General features: G+C 26.4%; 1 protein-coding gene and 2 long non-coding RNA genes across 9 annotated transcripts in view; 2 read left to right on the forward strand and 1 right to left on the reverse strand.

Moving 5' to 3' along the window:
- Nucleotides 1-18,263, forward strand: part of LOC147810061 (nuclear cap-binding protein subunit 1-like) — a 36,599-nt gene extending 18,336 nt beyond the window's left edge. For all 4 annotated transcript variants that reach the window (XM_087164910.1, XM_087164911.1, XM_087164909.1 and 1 more), the window contains 3 exons: nt 2,581-2,712; nt 7,438-7,561; nt 12,404-18,263. The gene's annotated coding sequence lies outside the window, so the exon portion shown is untranslated. The remainder of the gene's footprint in view (nt 1-2,580; nt 2,713-7,437; nt 7,562-12,403) is intronic.
- LOC147810060 (uncharacterized) overlaps nt 1-18,750 on the forward strand; it is a 553,747-nt gene that overhangs the window by 118,569 nt on the left and 416,428 nt on the right. The window lies entirely within an intron of this gene.
- Nucleotides 1-18,750, reverse strand: part of LOC147810062 (uncharacterized) — a 29,358-nt gene that overhangs the window by 8,106 nt on the left and 2,502 nt on the right. The window contains exon 2 of the long non-coding RNA XR_015434093.1: nt 3,289-3,608. This is a non-coding gene — a long non-coding RNA (uncharacterized LOC147810062). The remainder of the gene's footprint in view (nt 1-3,288; nt 3,609-18,750) is intronic.

The following is an 18,750-nucleotide window of genomic DNA, read 5'->3' on the forward strand; positions in this document are numbered from 1 at the left end:
TTGTTTTTAGAAGTTACATTATTGTGAATATTGTTGTTTGCACTTCTCATAAGTTGAGAACAATAGTATTTACTACTGTCATTTTTAAATTCTAATACTTGTCTTATATTCTGTACTACGGATTTAAATTTCTTTTCATTCAAAAATCAATTGTATAACAACTTTTTTATTATTGAATTTTCGGAAATCAGATTATCCTGAACAATAAATTTACGGGAAAGACTAACAGTGTTGTGAGGTTTTAAGGTATTTCATGTGAGGGTAAATAGCATTTTGTTGCAAAAATATATCATAATAAAAATACTTAGAGACCCTTCAAAGGATTCTGCAATCTCTCCCCATTTGGATGCTGCAATACAACTTATACTTAATACAGCATATAGAAGATATATGTATACCACATATAGAAGATATATGTGTTCAACAAATGGAAACAAAATAATCTCTAAATTAGATAAAAACTCAATCATCGCTGAGAAATGATCCGTCAGGCAGATTTTCGATGGGCACGAAAAAACACAAAACTTCCCTAGCAGCAAATTTACTTGGAAATTCATGGGCCAATATAATTTTAAAGGGCCAATATTGGACCCATATAGAAATGTTCGATTCACCCAATATTTTATTTGCCTTATTTACCCAATATCAGCTCCATGCTGATTTGTTAAATTCACCTGATATTTTATAGCCCCTATTCAGCCAAAGTTTGCTCTATATAAAATTGTCCAATTGATCCGATATTTTATTGACTTTATTTCGCCAATATCTGCCCTATACGGATTTGATAAGTTCACCCTATATTTTATAGCTGTTATTCAGCCTATGTTGGTTCGTTATAGAAGCGCTAAACTCAACCAATGTTTTATAGTTGTTATTTATCTAATATAAACCCTATTTAAGATTGTCCAAATGACCTGATGTTTTATAGCCATTACTCAACCAGTATGGGCTATATATTTTTTTTTATTTCCAACGCGGCAGGCGATACAGACATTATTCTAATGCTGTACAGAGATCAAAAGAAAAGAAAAATACAAATACAGGAAGAGAGGAAATATACAAAAAACAAAACATCAAACACAAAAATTAAGTCAAGAATTTAAATTGAACAAAAAGTCTCTGGCCTCCCAGTATCGGGAGTAGATGCAGTTCTTATATGAGCCATATATAGAATTGTACAATTCACCTGTTATTTTAAAGACGTTATTCATCCAATGTACACCCTATTTAAAATCTCCGATTAACCGTCGATAAAATCGTCGATTAACGCAATATTTTATAGTTGTTGAATAAAACCAAAAATGTAACTAATAAGCGGTTTTCACAATCTATTCTTTATCATCCCGCAATATCAAGAATAAGAATAAATTTTTAAGGCGTCTTACATTGCTTGATTTTCTACACCAAATCGAACCGTATTACCCCCAAAAGCCATATAATGAGTAAAAGCAATTTTTCCTTTTTAAAATATGTGTGTTTAATTGTTCTATTAATTAATTAATTTTCGAGACATTTGGATCAGCTGAGAGTTTTAAGACGCAGTGGATTTCTTATTTCATAATAAATAATCCTAAACAAAAAATTTCTTTCAATCCTGTGCACTTTTACCAAAATTTTATATGAACTATCAGAAATTTAATAGACAAACAAAGAGAAAATATTTCTTTTCAAAAGGTTAATCTTTATGTTGTACTTAGACTATTGTGAAATAAACAAAAATGTCTTATGAGCAAAAAAAAAAATCTATTATAGGTAGATTTGTTTGTATTGTAAATCACTTATTAAGGAACTATATATGAAAATTGATGTTATTAAAATATTTTAAATCTTTCCAATTTCAATAGATGTAAGTACAAATTGCAAGTCTATAATGGTCTTACATATTTCTAGAAAATGGTCTTAGAATTGCTTACGATATCGGACCGAGATTGGTGTGTTTTATTATTGGTCCTTGAATGGTTTTGAACATAGGACCAATATTAATTTCTATAAAAGACCCCTGTAAGCTTACAAGCCTGTACCGTAACTACCTACTTACAAGCCTGTAATGTAACATACTAATATAAGCAAGGTTCCCACAGGTCAGGGAGAACAGGGAAAACCTGTCAGGGAATTTTATTTTAACCCCAAAAATCATGGGGAAATGCAATTTTTTTATAAAAACCTGGAATATTCCTATATCATACCTGGAAAATAACTAGTCTTAAAATTGTCATTAACAGTAATCAGTTATTGTGATTCGAGTTAAATAATTCTAATATCTCTGACAATTATTTGTTCTTAGAGGTTCTCATTTTAGTCAATCAGAAAATAAAATTGTGAGCAATTCTTTTATATTTCTTTTCATTAATTTTTCTCTATAAAACGTTTTTTTTTCCTCACCTTTAACTGGGTACAGATACCCACATATTGTCAAAACATAGAATAAAACATTCTGTGTTTTTAGACACTGAAGAATGTGTTTCACTATAGTATAAAAATATCTGTTTATATCATATTCATACACCACACAAAGTAATGATCACCACAATCTGTTCGGATTATTGTATACTTAATTTACTTTACTTATGTTTGTTGCAGCTATTAGTATTAAAGTATGTACAGAATAAGAATGTCTTCATGAGGTATCACAAAACTCACTTGACGAGGAGGCTTATTCTCGAGTCTTCTGCCGACAGTGAAAAGGAAGAAAATATGGTAGAATGGTTACGGGTATGTTTATTGTTCTTTCTACTTTAGTGCTTTTATGTAGTACTCTCAAATGGTATTGACTATTAACTTAAAGTACCTTCAATCTGATTCCTAAAAATATTTTTTCCTGATTTTTCCACATACCTAAAAATTCTTAAGAAAAAAGTTTCACTTTAAAATTCTTCCAGTGAAAAAGCTTAACCTTAAACTTGTTAAAATTAAAATACTTTCGTAAAATTATCCTATTTTTATTTAGCATTTTTTGTTTTTGCGGAAAATAAATATTTACTGCGAAAAGGAACAAAAATTATTTAGTTAAAAAAATAACTTTCATGCAAAGATTAGCTAAATGTTTGCAGCATTCATTATCAGACATAATTTTCCAATCGGTTGTGCCGATCGTGCTGGGCAGTATGTTTACAGACTCAAAAGTTATTGGTGAAAAAGAACAAAAACATCAGCAATAGACAAATACAGTTTTTTAAAAATCATAATACATTCAGAATCCCTGAAAAATTCCAGAAAACATATTACTTTCTTAAAAGTGCTATTTATGAAGTTATTTTTAAGCAAAATAACACTTAATTTGGTTTTCACCTGAAATGGGGAGTCACATGACTATCCACGAACTGATGTCACTAATGTCCTCTGCGATCCATTTACAATCCCTGTGCTGTGAACGCCAGTATGTTCTTCAGGGTCCCCACTAGTCATGAAGAACCTGAAGGGAATTTTACTTTAATTCCAAAAATTTGAGAATAGCCGGGGAAAGTTGAAATTTTTTTACACAAGCCTGGAATATTCCTATATCATACCTGGAAAATAAATCAATTGCTGGGAGAAGGGCAGAATAGGAAAAGCTTCTGAGGAAGGCCCAGGCTCACAAAGGGCTGTCGTGCTAATGCTGATGATGATGCCTAGAAAATAACCAGTCTTAAAATTGTCAGTAACAGTAATCAATTATTGAGATTCGAGTTAAATAATTCGAACATCTATTACAATTATTTGTTGTAAAAATTTCACATTTTAATCAAATTAAAATGTTCCCTTCCTTATTTAATAATATTTTTTTTACACAGAAAATCTAATATTTCTCATTAAAAATAAGAGAATCAAAGTTATCTGATGAAAGAACAGTCTTAATTTTCATTGAAATTCACCTGGTATGCCTGGAAAAGTCGGGGAATTTTTTTTTCTGTAATTGAGAGGGAACCCTGGTTCTTTCTTTCATTTGAATTTACTTAATCCAACTATTTTAGTTGGTTAATAACTCTGTACAATAAATTGTGGCTTAATGAAATTTTGGGTTTATTATATAACATTTTTGTAATGTTAAATTTCAATGGTACCCACTGTAGCACTATTAATAGTTGACGAAATTTTCTAATTCTGAATGTTCAAGATTTTTTAATTCAGTAAAAAAGGTGTTAGAATGAGTTGTGTATGTCTGGTATTACTTATTAAAATTTTGCATTATAATTACAAAAAAAAATTGGTTCTTTAATTTTTTTAACCGCCGACCGGCCTGTGTAGGGGGCAGGAAACTGCCCTTGCATCAGAAAGGTTCTGGGTTCGAACCTGGGCAAGGCATGAATGTTTTTTTCCTTCTCTGTACTATCTGTCTTCACTGTGGCAGTGACGTTGGCTCACCTAATAGGGTGCCCCTGAAAGAGAGGCCAACAAAACCGCCCTGTATATGCCTGAATCGACGGATGTGAACACAGGTGGACATTGGAAATTTTTTATATATATTTTTTTTAACCATATTAGTGTATTTCAAATTTATTTCGAGGATTTATTTTCATGTTAAGTGAAATAAATGTTAAATCTATTTTTTTATGTAGAATAGTTATAGATTTTAAAATGTAGGAAAGCTTAAGCTATTGATGTTTTTGTTTTGTTTATTCTAGCATGAATTCAAAGCATGTGCCTTCAGCATAGGAGTAGCCTTTTGAAAAACTTTTGATCCCAGCAAAACTTTTAATTCATTCTTTGAAATTAACTTTATTTTAATTGCGTTAATCGATGTTATAAGAGTATTTGTAATCAAGCGTATGCATTTATTTAGTTTTACATTACGGAAACAGGAATTTATATAATTCCGGGTTATAGTACAAAATGTTTAATTGTAACATATTGCGTATGATTATTTTTGTTACATTGATAATAATCAACTTTAGAAATTTATTTGTTTTCTTCTTCATGATCTTTTATTATTTTTTGTATAGGATGTAGGAATGCCTGCTGATTATGTAAACAAATTAGCCAGAATGTTTCAAAACATTAAAGTAAACGACAATCTTCGAATTCGAAAATTCGAATTCGAAATTCAAAATTCGAATTGTATAGTTATCACTATATTAAAAGTTCGTAAATGTTACTTGCATTCCAGGGATGATATTTCCAAAACTATGCCTCCTTTTACCCTAAAAAGCTGACAAAGACTAGGGAATATATAGGAAACATATTAAATGATGTATAAACATAAAATATAAATTTCTTTAATTCATATGTGTTTAGTCGAAAGAAGGAAAATTTAACTTAGTGTTTTAGTTATGCGCTGTTCAAGATTCTAGTTGTTAAAACAAAAACAATTAACTATGCTAAACTAAAAAACTGTGGAATTCATTAAATGTTTTAATTTCAAATAAGAAAAAAAATAATCAGAAAAGTATAAAAGTTAAAGAATTTAATCTATATTTTTTCTATAGAGTATAGAACAAAAAATTGACAATTTTACATTTGTGACATTTAATTTTGTACACTGAATCTCTTAAATTAATAATAATGCTAATTATAGACAACATTATTTAGAAATTTGTCTTGAGATATTGGTTTAAAGAAAATATGATCAATGAATTTTATAAAAAGCACTGGTAAGAAAAAATACAGTATAATGTAGTATACAGTACAGCTTTATATTGAAATGTAATTACAGTGTCTCACAAATGTGTTAGTGCTCTTATGACTTTTAATGAAATAAGACTAACCATTAATTAAAATGAATATTTCAGAATGGATATTTAATTATAAAAAATGTATTCTAATCTTAACAAAACTGTATGAAATATTTTGAAAACAATGGAAAAGTTTGTTTTTAAGAAATCAAACATCATAAAGTGACAAAAACTATATTCTGCAAAAGTCATTGTATACTTTCAACAATAAAAAGAATTCTTGTCTATTAGTAAATGATCTAATTTTTCATTAAATTAAAATTTAGTAGAGTTTTCTTCTCATATACAATAGCTTTTGTAAGTTTTTAAATGCATGTAACTAGTTTTTTTTGTCATAGGAAATTTGTGCAGAATATTTTTTAAAAATTTTTACAGAAACTTTTACAACACTCAATTGCAAATTTATGAATTTTCCACAAATTTTATAATTTTAATCTCTGGTATGAAGTTCTTCTTTTAAGCATTTTATCACATATTGCACAGTGCAATTAAATACAATAAGCTAATTTAACGTATTTATTACTGATTTACCTCTTATGATGAAAAATAATGAAACTTGGTCTATTGTTTTATTACGACCACAAACCGTTTTTAAATGATAAAATATTATGGAATTAGCAAGCAATAATTAAAATATAATTTTGCTATCATAAGTTTGATACTAAATTACAAATAAATAAATAAATAATTAAAATGAAAAATAATTAAATAAAAAAATTAAATCAATTGACGATAATTTTTATTCTGAAATACCGAAAACCTTTAACTGTACAATGACTTTCGTTGTGTAAAATTTTTGTTACTGTTTGATTATTGATATCTTAAAAACTAACTTTTGTTTTGTTTTTAAAATATTCCATGCAGTTTTGCTAAGAATCGACTATACATCTTATTTTCAAATACCCATTGTGAAATATTCATTTTAATTAATGAATTTTTATTTCCTATTTCAATAAAAGTTAAAAGTGAACAAATACTTTTGGGAGCTACTGTAATAAAAGTTTATTGATATATAATTACCTGAAACGGTTTTCCTTTTCTAAATGAAAAGATATTGAACACTACTTATCCAAGATTTTATTGGTCACTCTGTTTTTGCCATTTTGTAGATACACTTTGAGCAAATACTACTTAAAGTAACACATTAAAAAAAATTTATTCCATAAAAACAATATGTTCGACAAGCTAAACATATTATTTTCTCCACATATTTTAATTTTTTAAAAATTTATGTTGTTACAAAACATAAAAAAATAAAATAATTTTTTTCTTCAAGATGATATGATATATTTAATGAAATATTTAATAATGTAGACACTTTTCTTGTACACATCCTATACTTTATAAGAAAAAAACAAAACACGAGCCTGGAAATTTTAATATCTTTAACTGGAAAACCTGGAAAAATCAGGGTAATTTTTAATCTGATTTGAGTGGCCACCCTGAGAGAAGTTTGTTGTAGAAAGCCCAAAAAAATTCTGCCACAGGGGGAGTGCAAGTTTTTTCTTTTCAGTCTGTAAAATGTTAAAATCATTTTTTCCCGTGTTTTATTTTTTTAAGTCATGCATTTTTATATATTTTAAAATTGCATGGCAGTGCAGTCTGGAAAAAATGACAAAAACATGGAGATGGATGCAGCGATATAACAATATTTTTAAGCATTTAAACTGTTGTATATATATTTTAAAACACTGTGTTATATTTTGTTAGTTTTTAATCTTAAAACCCTACATAAAGTTTATTTGCTTTTGTTCGACTTTATTTATATTTATATTTATTTTTATTTTAGGAAAAATAACAAGCCTTAAAAAAGAGGTAAAGTAAACCTAATTGGTAGGCTTCAACTCTCTACAGAAAAAAGCAACGAAGAAGATAATGAAAGCATTGTTCAGCTGCGAATGCTTAGAACTCAGGTTTGTAAAATTTCATCTTTTAATTTTAATTCATTTCTTCCTTTGCCTTTAAGAGGTCATATAGTCCAAAGAAAACAATAACTATAGCCCCCGTTGGAGAAACAGGGCGAAATTGTCGCAGAACGTTGCATAGTTATTGCAGAAAGATTTTTCTTTTCAAAATTTAAAGAGAAAAAAAAAATTCCTTTTCTCTTCTACAAAAATGTACACATAATATTTGAATCATGCATTTAGATAATCACTTTTTTATGTGCTCACTTTATACCGATAGTATTGTAAATCGATGTAATGTTTCTATTGTATTTTTGGCAGTTATTGATATTGATTTTTACGTGGATTTTAAATATCCCGATACATTTCAAACAATATGGAAAATTCGAATTGTGCATTTGAGTATTTAATTTTAAATCAATAATTCCATCGAATTTTTCGCATTTATTGCTATTGATTTCATCTTTGCTTTTAAATTCGATATTCTTTATACAATATTATTTATTGCAACAACCTAATCTCGAAACGAAACACCCATTTGGAATCCGATTCACATGAATTCGTCGCCGATCTTTACTTTGGCAATTTCATGATTTTTAATTATTTTTTATTGTGATGATTAGTTACAAAATGGGAAGAAGGAAATAATTTGTCCCCTCCCCTGCAAAAAAATGCGAGAATATCACTCATAATATTAGGAAAAAAAAATTATTACATGTTCAATTTTAAAAAATTATACAGCTTTTTTGTAAACTTATTTTAAATTGGTAGCATATGCAACGCTTTGGTTATTTTAAATTAGCATATATTTTTGTTATTATTAAAAAAGTATCTTGCAGAAAATTCTGCCAAAGGGACTATAGCATAAGTTTCAAAAAGTGATACTGCTTCGAGGTTCTTTATTTTTAAGCTCTTTTTTGTGGGCGTTACTTTGTAAAATCTAAATAATCAAAAAATAATAAAAGTAACTAAACTGCAAGGCTGAGCAAGAATAAATAAAGTGAAGAGAAAATTTGAAATTGTCAGAGAATTTCATATTAACTCTAAAATGCAGTAAAAGTTTAAATTTTTTGCAAAAAAAAAAAATTTAAAAATTCCTACATTCATACCTATAAAACAATCAGTCTTAATAGTCTCAATAACAGTAATAAATTATTGAGATTTGAGTTAAATAATTATAACATTTATTACAATTATTTTATAGAATTCCACTTTTTAGTGAAACTTTTCCATGCTCATTCTATAATTTTTTTTTTGTTCTCAAGAATGTTTTGTTCTCTGTTTGTTTTCTGGTGAAAAATTGTATGGTATATATAAAATATGGTATGGATTTCCACTTAAATTTACCTTCTAAATAATTTCATTACAGACAATACAAAAAACAATTCACAGCAAATGCAATAGATTTATATCTGGTATGAAAAACGTGGTCTAAAAACAAGTGCAAAATTTTTATTTTACCATAAATTAAAAAAAAATATATATATTTATATCAAAAGCTAAGTTAATGATTATATCATAAAAAATAAGACAAGGGTTATTATCTGCATCTTGTAGGGGTTAATATTTTTCTTTCATTTTTAACAGCCATCGAAATTTTATGCAAGATACAAAACAAAAATTTTCTCTCAGCATAAAGTAGTTTTAGAAAATAAATAATTTGGAAAGTAAATAATTTGGAAAATATATAATTGGAAAATAAATAATTTGGAAAATAACCTTTGGAAAATAAATAATTTGGAAAATATTATTATTATTATTATTTGCTCCAATCTTTTCTATGTGCAACTTCATCTGCTCTGTTTTCGCTCTCCTTACCGCAGAACATAAGCAACTGTACTCTCCTTAATCTTCAGCAGAGCTTTTTAACTGCTCACCATCTTTCAAAATCTCTTAAGAATTAATTTTGGTAATCTGAATAAATTGTGCATTATTAAATTTATTATTTGTGTTATTTGGATTGAGTTGTACTTTAAATTTATTTAATATAATTTTAGCAAAGATTACCCTGTCTAATTTATATATCTAATCATTTTATCAGGATGATAATTCTGATTCATTAATTCAGATTTTGAAAACATAATAAAAGGAAAAAAATTTGTAATTATAAAAATAAAATATAAGTTCAGTTATTGACTGCACAGGAAGTACAATGACTGTGCTGACCCAGCAATAAAGGACAAACAGAAAGTTAATATTCTTTTTGAAAAAAAAGTGAAATTTTTGCCAGACAAAATATATCCAATGTATTTAGTTAAAATTGAGAAAAAAAAATCTTCTAATTTAAGAAAAATCACTTGAAAATTTAGCATAAATTAAGCTCAAACAGTTATAAAACTAAAAGTAAATAAAGGTATTAAGGAAAAGATTTAAATAAAGGAGTCACTGTAACATTACACAAAGTGTAACTATAGCAGTGAGCCCAGGGGCAGAATTTTATGGGGCTATCTCTGACAAAACTCTAGCGCTAATATCTTTCTGCAAGGTACTTTCAGTAATAACAAAGATGCATGTTACTAATTTAAAGTAACAAAAACTCTGTGCTTACAAAAAACAAAAAAAAAAAAAAAAATCATGGAAATTATTTTTATTGGTTATGCAATGTTTTTTTATTCTAATATTACGAGCGATGCTCTCACATTTTGTTGGGAAGAAAAATGCACTAATTTCCTATATTGCATTTTGTAAATCGTCATCTCATTTAAAAAAGACAATTAAAAATCCTGAAATTCGTTGCAGTAATTACCAAAAAACAGATCAACGACGAAATCCTGCCACTCTGCAAAAAGGGGTTACCTCAAATTGTAGTAAATAATATCGAATTTTAAAAATTTTATGGAAATATAATTAAGCAATAAATAAAATTAAGCAAAAGCAATAATTGACATAAAACACGATAGAATCATTGCCTTAAAAAGTATATATTCAAATGCACAATTCGAATTTCCCATATCATCTGAAATACATTAGGATATTTAAAAACCATGTGAAAATCAATAAATGGCATGGATTTACTATATTATCAGCATACATTGAACTTAACAAAAGTTATTATTTAAATGCTCAATTCATATTTTACGTGTAAATTTCTGCAGAAAAGATAAAGAAATATTTTTTTTCCCTTAGGAAAAATCTTTCTGCAAGAACTCTGTAACGTTCTACGACAAAGTCTGCCACAGGGAGAGTGAGATATCTTTGCTTAGGTTGCACATAAAAATTAAGTTTTTATACGAAAAATTATTTAGGAACTGAAGCCATTATATAAGTCAGCCATTTTTAGTGAATATATCCAAGAAAAGGTTGATCTTTACCTGAATGCAACAAACTTATATGAAATCTTGTCTCTTTTAAGCACTCTGACCTTAAGTACATGATTTGAAAAATGAACATCAGCTTTACAGCAAATAATATAAAATTATTGTATTCCCATAATTGATAATAATAGATAATTAGAATAATAGATTTTTTTCAATAATTTATAGTTACTATATATTTTTAATGAGAAATATACTATTAAATTGCTGAAATATTTTTTCAGTAATTTGTAGTGAAAACTTTTTTCACTTGCCCTCCATATTTTTGCTGTATTTGATATGTTTGATTAAAATCATTATACCCTTTATATTTGGGTGAGAAATACAGGGTATCCGCGCACCTGGAAAGTCATGAATTTCAGTATTGAACAAAATTTGTCATGAAAAGTCATGGATTTAGGTCGCTGAAAAATCTAATTTTTAAAATGGAATTTAAAAATCCCCCCCCCCTATTTCATGGTGTTTTGAATATCTGAATTTGCAATAAAATCCCCACTCACAGTCATATTTTATTAAAATATAAAATGTTTTTATCATCTTCTTCAAAAGTTATGGTGTTCTCTCAAAAAATGAAAGAAAATACATCATTTCTGGAGCAAATTATCTTTTAAACTTCTGTGATTTCAGAATTTTAGTTATTTTTTATTTATATTTTATCAATTTAAAATTCTAACTGAAGCAAGCCAGTCATTGGCGAATTTTTTTAAATTCCGAAATGAGAACAGACAAATCAGGACTATTTCTTTCCTTTCGGATGAACAAGAAAAGTATCTTTAGAATATAATTCTGCCGAAAAAAATTACTTGCTTTTGTATATTTTTCAGCTATTTTATTGCTTCAACTCTTTCTTTACTTTGTTTTTTTAAATTTAAAGTCTTTAAATATGACAATACAGAGTATAACAACTTGGGTTTTACCTATCATTTCAATTTTTGTTATTATAATGCTTTTTTTAATTTCTTGTGTTTTTGTCGGAGAGCATAGTAAATTCGTTAAGTCTTGAAAAATTCTAGGAATTAGTCATGAAAAGTCATGAATTTGAAAATCTAAAATGCTGCAGATATCCTGGAAATATTTAAATAAAAAAAAAAGAAAGATGTCTGTCTCAAAGTATTGTGCTTTTTGTCTTCAATATTTTTGTTCCTTTTTCCTATTTTTCAGTTTAGCTCTTAACCATGTCCCTTGTAATGCTATATTACATAAACATATACTTGCTGTTTAGAAATGAAGCACTTATTTGTAGTTTGCATTTTAAATATTTTTAAACTGCTGTGTGTTTTACTAGCATTTGTGAGCATAATAATAATTATATGTGTACTCATTTTATCTGAAATAAGATTAAGTTTTGCATTGAAAAACGTTTTTAATATAATATAGTATAAAAATATTAGCAAAAAAGAGCAATTAAAATCTATAAAATTACAGTATTGATTTCTTATGCTTTAAATCCTGAGATTTTGTTTAAAAATGTGCTTAAAGTTTCTTTTTTTTTTCATAAATATGCTGTTAAATTAGTTTCCTTTCTTTGTGTTTGCAGGAAGCCATTGTGAAAATCATGAAGATGCATAAAAGGATTACTAATGCTCAATTGCAGACAGAACTTGTTGAAATTCTTAAGAATATGTTTCTACCTTCCAAAAAGATGATAAAAGAACAAATTGAGTGATTAATTGAGTGAGCACAAATTTATGAAAAGGGAAGAAGAAAATATTAATGTTTTCATTTATCAAGCATAATTCTGTTGTTGAAATATTTATATTTATAAACAATTTTTATTAGGATTTCATCTTTTGGCTGAAGCAAACTGATTAGTAAAAACATCCAACCACTCTACCTGCTTTACATAGTTTAAAAAGTTGCCCTTTCAGATGTTTGTATTTCATTATTTGAAAGTTATGTTTAATGATGTGTTTTATAAACTTATCTAGTTATGTTTATGCTAACTTATACCTTAAAAAACAGTTGCCAACTATATCGGATTTTGCTAGTGTGCTCTTGGTTTGAAAATTCCCAATTATTAAGAAATTTTCTGAGAAAAGTATCAAAATAGATTTTATGCAGTTCAGTGCTTGCTTAAATAAGTATTAATGCTAAATGAAGTAAACCTTGTTTATCAGGGGTCTGTCTAGGTTTTTTTTTTTTTAAGTGGTTCCTATTTTATGAAAATTAAAAATTATATTAAAAAAATCAAAACAAAAATATGGTGGAGTAAGAAAATACTTTCAAAAATTCTCACTATAAAATAAAAATCATTAGGGACTTGTAAATTTCTGTATATTTTTTCCCACATATTCTAAAACAGTTTTACTATTGTAAAATTCATAAAGCTCTACTAATATTAAACATTCTAAAATTGTGAGTTTTTTTTTTTATGTAGAACTTTTATACTAATTTAAGAATGTTACAAATATCTAAAATGAAGTTAATATCTATTACTAGATGATATAACATAATAACAATTTATTGCAACACGTTTTATTTGATTCATAAATGAAAAATATTGTAGTCACGAATGAGTATGATTTTTATATTTTATTGATTATGAACTCCTGAAATTTCCTGTAAAATTTATATCTAATGAAATCTACTGAATTTCTTATTCTTATGTTGGCAGCTTTTTAACTTGCAGAATTAAAGGTGATTTGTATATTTCTATATTGTGTACCCACTCTATGTACTTTGTCCGCCCCAGAATGCATACATATGTTCTGTGTTTGAAGAAATGTACAGCGTGCACAAAAAACACCACATGCTCTGAATCACTTTTGATTTAATTTTTGGATTCTTTTATTTCAAGATAGGATCCTCGTGGCAGAATTGAGGCGACATTGTCGCAAAACATTGCCAAGTTTTTGCAGAAAGATTTTTAATTTGTGAAGGCAAAAACTTTTCCTTTGTGCATAATTTTACGAAAAATGTTTTTTTTTTTTTTTTTTTTTTTTTTGCAGAATTTTTCTTAAATTTATTTTTTTGTGTATCAGAGAAAAGGAAAGAAATAATCATGGTTTTTCTATTCTCATTTTGAATTGGAAAAAGTCTGTAATCACTGGCTTCAGCTAGAATTTCATATTAATAATGTAAAATTAAAAAAATTCAGAAATCGCTAAAGTTTAAAAGGTAGTTTGCTCTAGAATTTATTGTTTTTTCTTTAATTTTTTTTTCTTTAAAGAGTTCTCTCTCATTTATTTTTTCTTATTTGAGTAACTCTTTTATAAAGAGTCTCATTCGCTTGATTTCGTCGTCGATCTTTATTTTGGAGTTACTGGACAGATTTTACGTTTTTTGAATTATGTACTAATTATAATTTATTTATGAATTTTAATTTTTGTAATGATTTACAAAATTTGAGAGAGGAAATGATTAGTTAATTTTTTTTCCAAATACAAAATGCAAGAAATTTTTATACGTTTTATTCTATACTTTATTCTGTAAACACAATGTTATTTTAAATTAGTAATTATTATAATTAAAAGTATCTTAAAAAAAATATTAATACTAGAGAAGGTTGTCGCAAAGAGCCCGAAAAAATTCTGCCAAAGGAGATACAATGTACAGTATTTGGAAAGGTATGCTAGTACAAGCAATAAATTAAGTTACATCAAAACACAATTTTACAGGAATAAATATATATATTACCCTTTTTGAGTTTTAATCCTCAAAATATTGAGGGTCGTTTCATACAGTACCAAAAGTTAAGTCAGGATAGCAGTTAAAAGTTTAAGCTCTTTAATGTTAATTCAATTTATTTTCTTTTTGCCATATCTTAATGGTCTAATCAAAATACCTTTTCACCCATTTATAAAATTTGTTACGATAATTTAATTTGAAGATTACTAAGCTGTTTATAATTTAATTTAATTTGCAATCTAATCATCATTAGATTGTAAATTATAAATATTTTGTGAATTAATTAGGAATATTATGCTATGTTTTAAAAATTCAAGTTAAATTGGGTGATTAATTTTTGAACTGTAAAAATTCAAAAATAAAGCTTTTTTCAATTTTTATTTCTCATTAACTATTTTTAACTCATCTCTTTTTTATAATTAAAATCTTTTCAAAAAAATATTAATTTCTAAAATTTTCTAAGTTGTGGGTTCAGGTAACTTGGACTTAAATATCTTATGTTTAGGCCAAAGAAAAAAAATAATAATCCTGTTTTGTGTCTGATTTTGAATCTTTCTTTCATTTATTGTACATAAATATTCAAGCGCTTGGTTTAAAGCTATTCAGGATTTTTTTTACCTTGCAAGCTATTTATTAGCATTAATCAAAGCAGTCTGCATCAGTCATTCTTTTTAAATGTCACCTGGTACTGATGGGTACGATACCTGACTCCAAGTCAGTGAAAACGCTGATAATTAAAATTTAAACTGTACTTATTATTTTATATAAATTTTAATGTTGTACACTGATTATGTATTTTTAAAACTATTTGCCTTTGCTTTCAAGTTTTCTAATTATAGTAGATATTTTGTTGATCATGGGAATTCTTAAGTTTGGTGTGAAGCAATTTATTTTGTTTGAAATCCTACTTCACTTTGTTTGTTTCTACTTAAAAGTGCATAATTTTCTCTTTTTCTTTTTATTCCTTATGAGTTAATGAATGATTCCATTGTCTGTATCAATTTTTTTTTTAATGTTTTCATATTGTATTAAATATAGGATCCTTTAAATTGAACTGTACCTATGTCCTTGTTGAATATTGTGTACCTTTATTTACAAAATTAAAATTATTTTCTTTTCATTTGTTTAAACTATTAATGACATTGAAGTTCTTGTGTTTAAAAAAAAAACTGTCCCATTCTACCTTAAACATAATATTAGCTGTTTCTTTTCAAAGATTTTTATTCATGTAAATTTACTATATTTTCTATTTAAATTTTGCTACTGAATTTTGGAGCTGTAAAATCTTGTATCTCTAACATACCTGTTTCAACAAAATATTACAATTTTAGAATTAAATAAACTGCAAAGAAATATTGCTGTACATTTCAAATTATAATTCATTAAAAAAATCCCTTTACTGCTCTTCCATTTTGGTATAACGCATTAAAAATGTTTATCTAAATTAAATGTGTGCATTGATCATGAAAAAAATTATTTCATTCATTTTTAGTTACAAATTTTTTTTTCATTATCACTCAAGATATAGATAATTTTTAAGCATAAATTTGCTGATTTACTTGCAAGTGTACATTACAGATTTTTTTTTATGTGAAAATACAGATTTCAGCTTCTGTATAGGTCTGTTATTTGCTTTTGATGTGAGAGTACAAATTATATTTTGTTGTTTTGTTACACAGTTTTATTTCAACTTTTAACAGTATTACATTTTGCAAACATGATGTCAATACCTGAAATTGTATACTAAATCTTATTAAAAATTACTTCTTCTTTCTTGCAAATATAAATATTTTTAATTTAAATTGTCTACTGTATTTCAGCATTGTCCATTTTCAGAATAGTATTGCTTCTTTAGGTGGTGTTTGTAATTACCTAAGTTAATGTTTTCTGTTATTATTGAAATATAATTTATTGTTTTTAAGAGTGTTTTTTTATTTTTTTTCATTCAAATTATATTGCTAATTTTATAGTTGAGCTGTTCATTTTCAAAACCAGCTTGATCCTTTTAAAAAAAAGTGATGTTATACTTTGAAAGAAGCCTTTCATAGTTGCATTAGTAATTTAAGTATTGAATCAAATGAGTTGATATAAACCAAGAATTAACTATAAAGTCTCTAATACTGACTTTTTTTTTTAATTATGACAAGATTCTCTCTATAATAGCAGCTAAACCTATTGAAATTTTTTTTACAATTTGAAATTTTAAAGGAAAAAAAAGTCAGCATTTCATAGTTGACTCTTAGTTTTTATAGACTAATTTGTTCTATGCTTAAATTACTTATGTTGTAGCCATGAATGGTTTCTACTGCACTAATCAATTTTTGTGATTGCTTTTTATTTCCATTGCCTTAACCCAAATTAAAAAATAATTACTTTATTGTCATTGGATCAATTTTAGATAATCTTATAATGGTTTAAAAGGAAAATTAATAAGTTATAATTTTTCTTATTACTTAATTGAATGTTCCCAAATATAGTTTTTACAATATAAAACAGGCATAACTTGTGTTGTCTTTATGGAATAAATACATAGCTGCCAATTCTATTGGATTTACCACTAGACTACTGGATTTTGCCAGTTTCTACTGGCTTAATAAAAATTCTCCTGGTTTTTCATATTTTAGAAAATTCCCTAAAACTGAGTAAATTTCTTAAAAAAAATCCTTATTGAAATAAAAAATTTTACACAATTTATTGCTTGCTTGATTATTTCAATAAATATTACAAATGAATAATGAAGCTAGCCTCATTTATCATCAGTTTAAAGCTTATTTAATTTTTTTGGTTCTAAAATTTTCTGTTTATTTTTATTCTGAATTCTCTTTTTAAACTAATTTTAAAAAAATCTTTCAACTATCAATAATAAATTACTTTTTATTAGTATTAGAAATTAACATAATTAAAAATAGTTAAAATTTAATGTTGATCATAAATGGAAAATATTGCACACCATGTATAGTGTTTATTGTAATAAAATTTTTGCATTTCGATTGCAATAAAAATTCCTAAACTTTTCAATATGTAAAATATTTAATATGTTATGCATCAGTACTCAGGAAATTTATATTTCTCAAAAATCTACTTGATTTTTTCCTGTTTATGTTGGCAACTATGGGGGTAGTATTTTATTTATTTATTTATTTTTTTTTTTTTGTGCGTTGCAAATTAGCTGTAAAAATATCAAAAAATTTTTTTAAAAAAACTTGATACTGTTCTCCTTAACTGATACTGAAGCATCATTATTGCCAAGGTTGCAAACTTTCTATGTTTTCTGTCCCCATTGTCACAGAACGTTACGGAGTTCTTGCAGAAAGATTATTCTTTTGGGAAATAAAAAAATTTAAGTGTTTTTTTTTCTGCTGAAATTTTCAAAATATTTATCTTTTTTTTTCAGAATTATATTTAAAAGATACCTTTTTCGTACATCGGAGGGGGAAAAAATGCTTGAAATTTTTCTATTTTCATTTGAGAATAATGAAGTAAAAAATATTCTTTTCTGTAGAAAGTTTCGTTCTAATTTTTTTAGGCAGTTATTACTATTAATTTCTACACATTATATAGTTTTTATATGATATGTGGTTTTATAGTTCATGTATAGTTTCTGTAGTGGTTGTAGAGGAATCAAAGTCGTGCTAGCGTTAAATTTTCATTAAGTTAATCTGTTTTGTAAGTTTTTATTTTATCATCTTACAGGGTGATATAGTAGAAATACAATAATGTATGTATTAGTTATTTCATCATATAATTGTTAATAAACTTATTCTTTCATATTCTATTTGTTTCTTTGGTAATTAACAATTGTTTGAGGCCAGGAATAACGCTTTGTTTAAAATGTCAGGTTGCTGCTTAAATCATGTATTAGGTATTGCAATCATACATCATACCTCTATTATTTGAGAGTAACCTATCTTTTTTAAATATTGAACACATCAAGTTTATAGATATTTTAGCTGTTTTTCACCGAAACTACCGAAAATTGAAGGAAAACTAATTTTGAACTGAATTTCACCCATTGCCGAAATTCTTATCTCCTAAAGTAAAGATTAAAAAAAGTGACTGTGACAATTAAGAACAATGCTGATGACTTTTAATTAAGCTGGCTTTTTGACTGTAAATACTTTAAAAGATACAGAACTAATTAGAAAGAAATTATTTTATTTCAGTTATTAAAATGAGATTTAATATTCTTATAAAGATTTATTTTCCCTTATTCAAGAATAATCCACAAGGATGTTTCCCGGACCGTCGCCAATTTCC

The sequence above is a fragment of the Parasteatoda tepidariorum genome, chromosome 5 (assembly GCF_982258835.1).
Source record: "Parasteatoda tepidariorum strain Cologne lab strain chromosome 5, Ptep-v5.0, whole genome shotgun sequence".
In the NCBI taxonomy this organism is placed as follows: domain Eukaryota; kingdom Metazoa; phylum Arthropoda; class Arachnida; order Araneae; family Theridiidae; genus Parasteatoda; species Parasteatoda tepidariorum.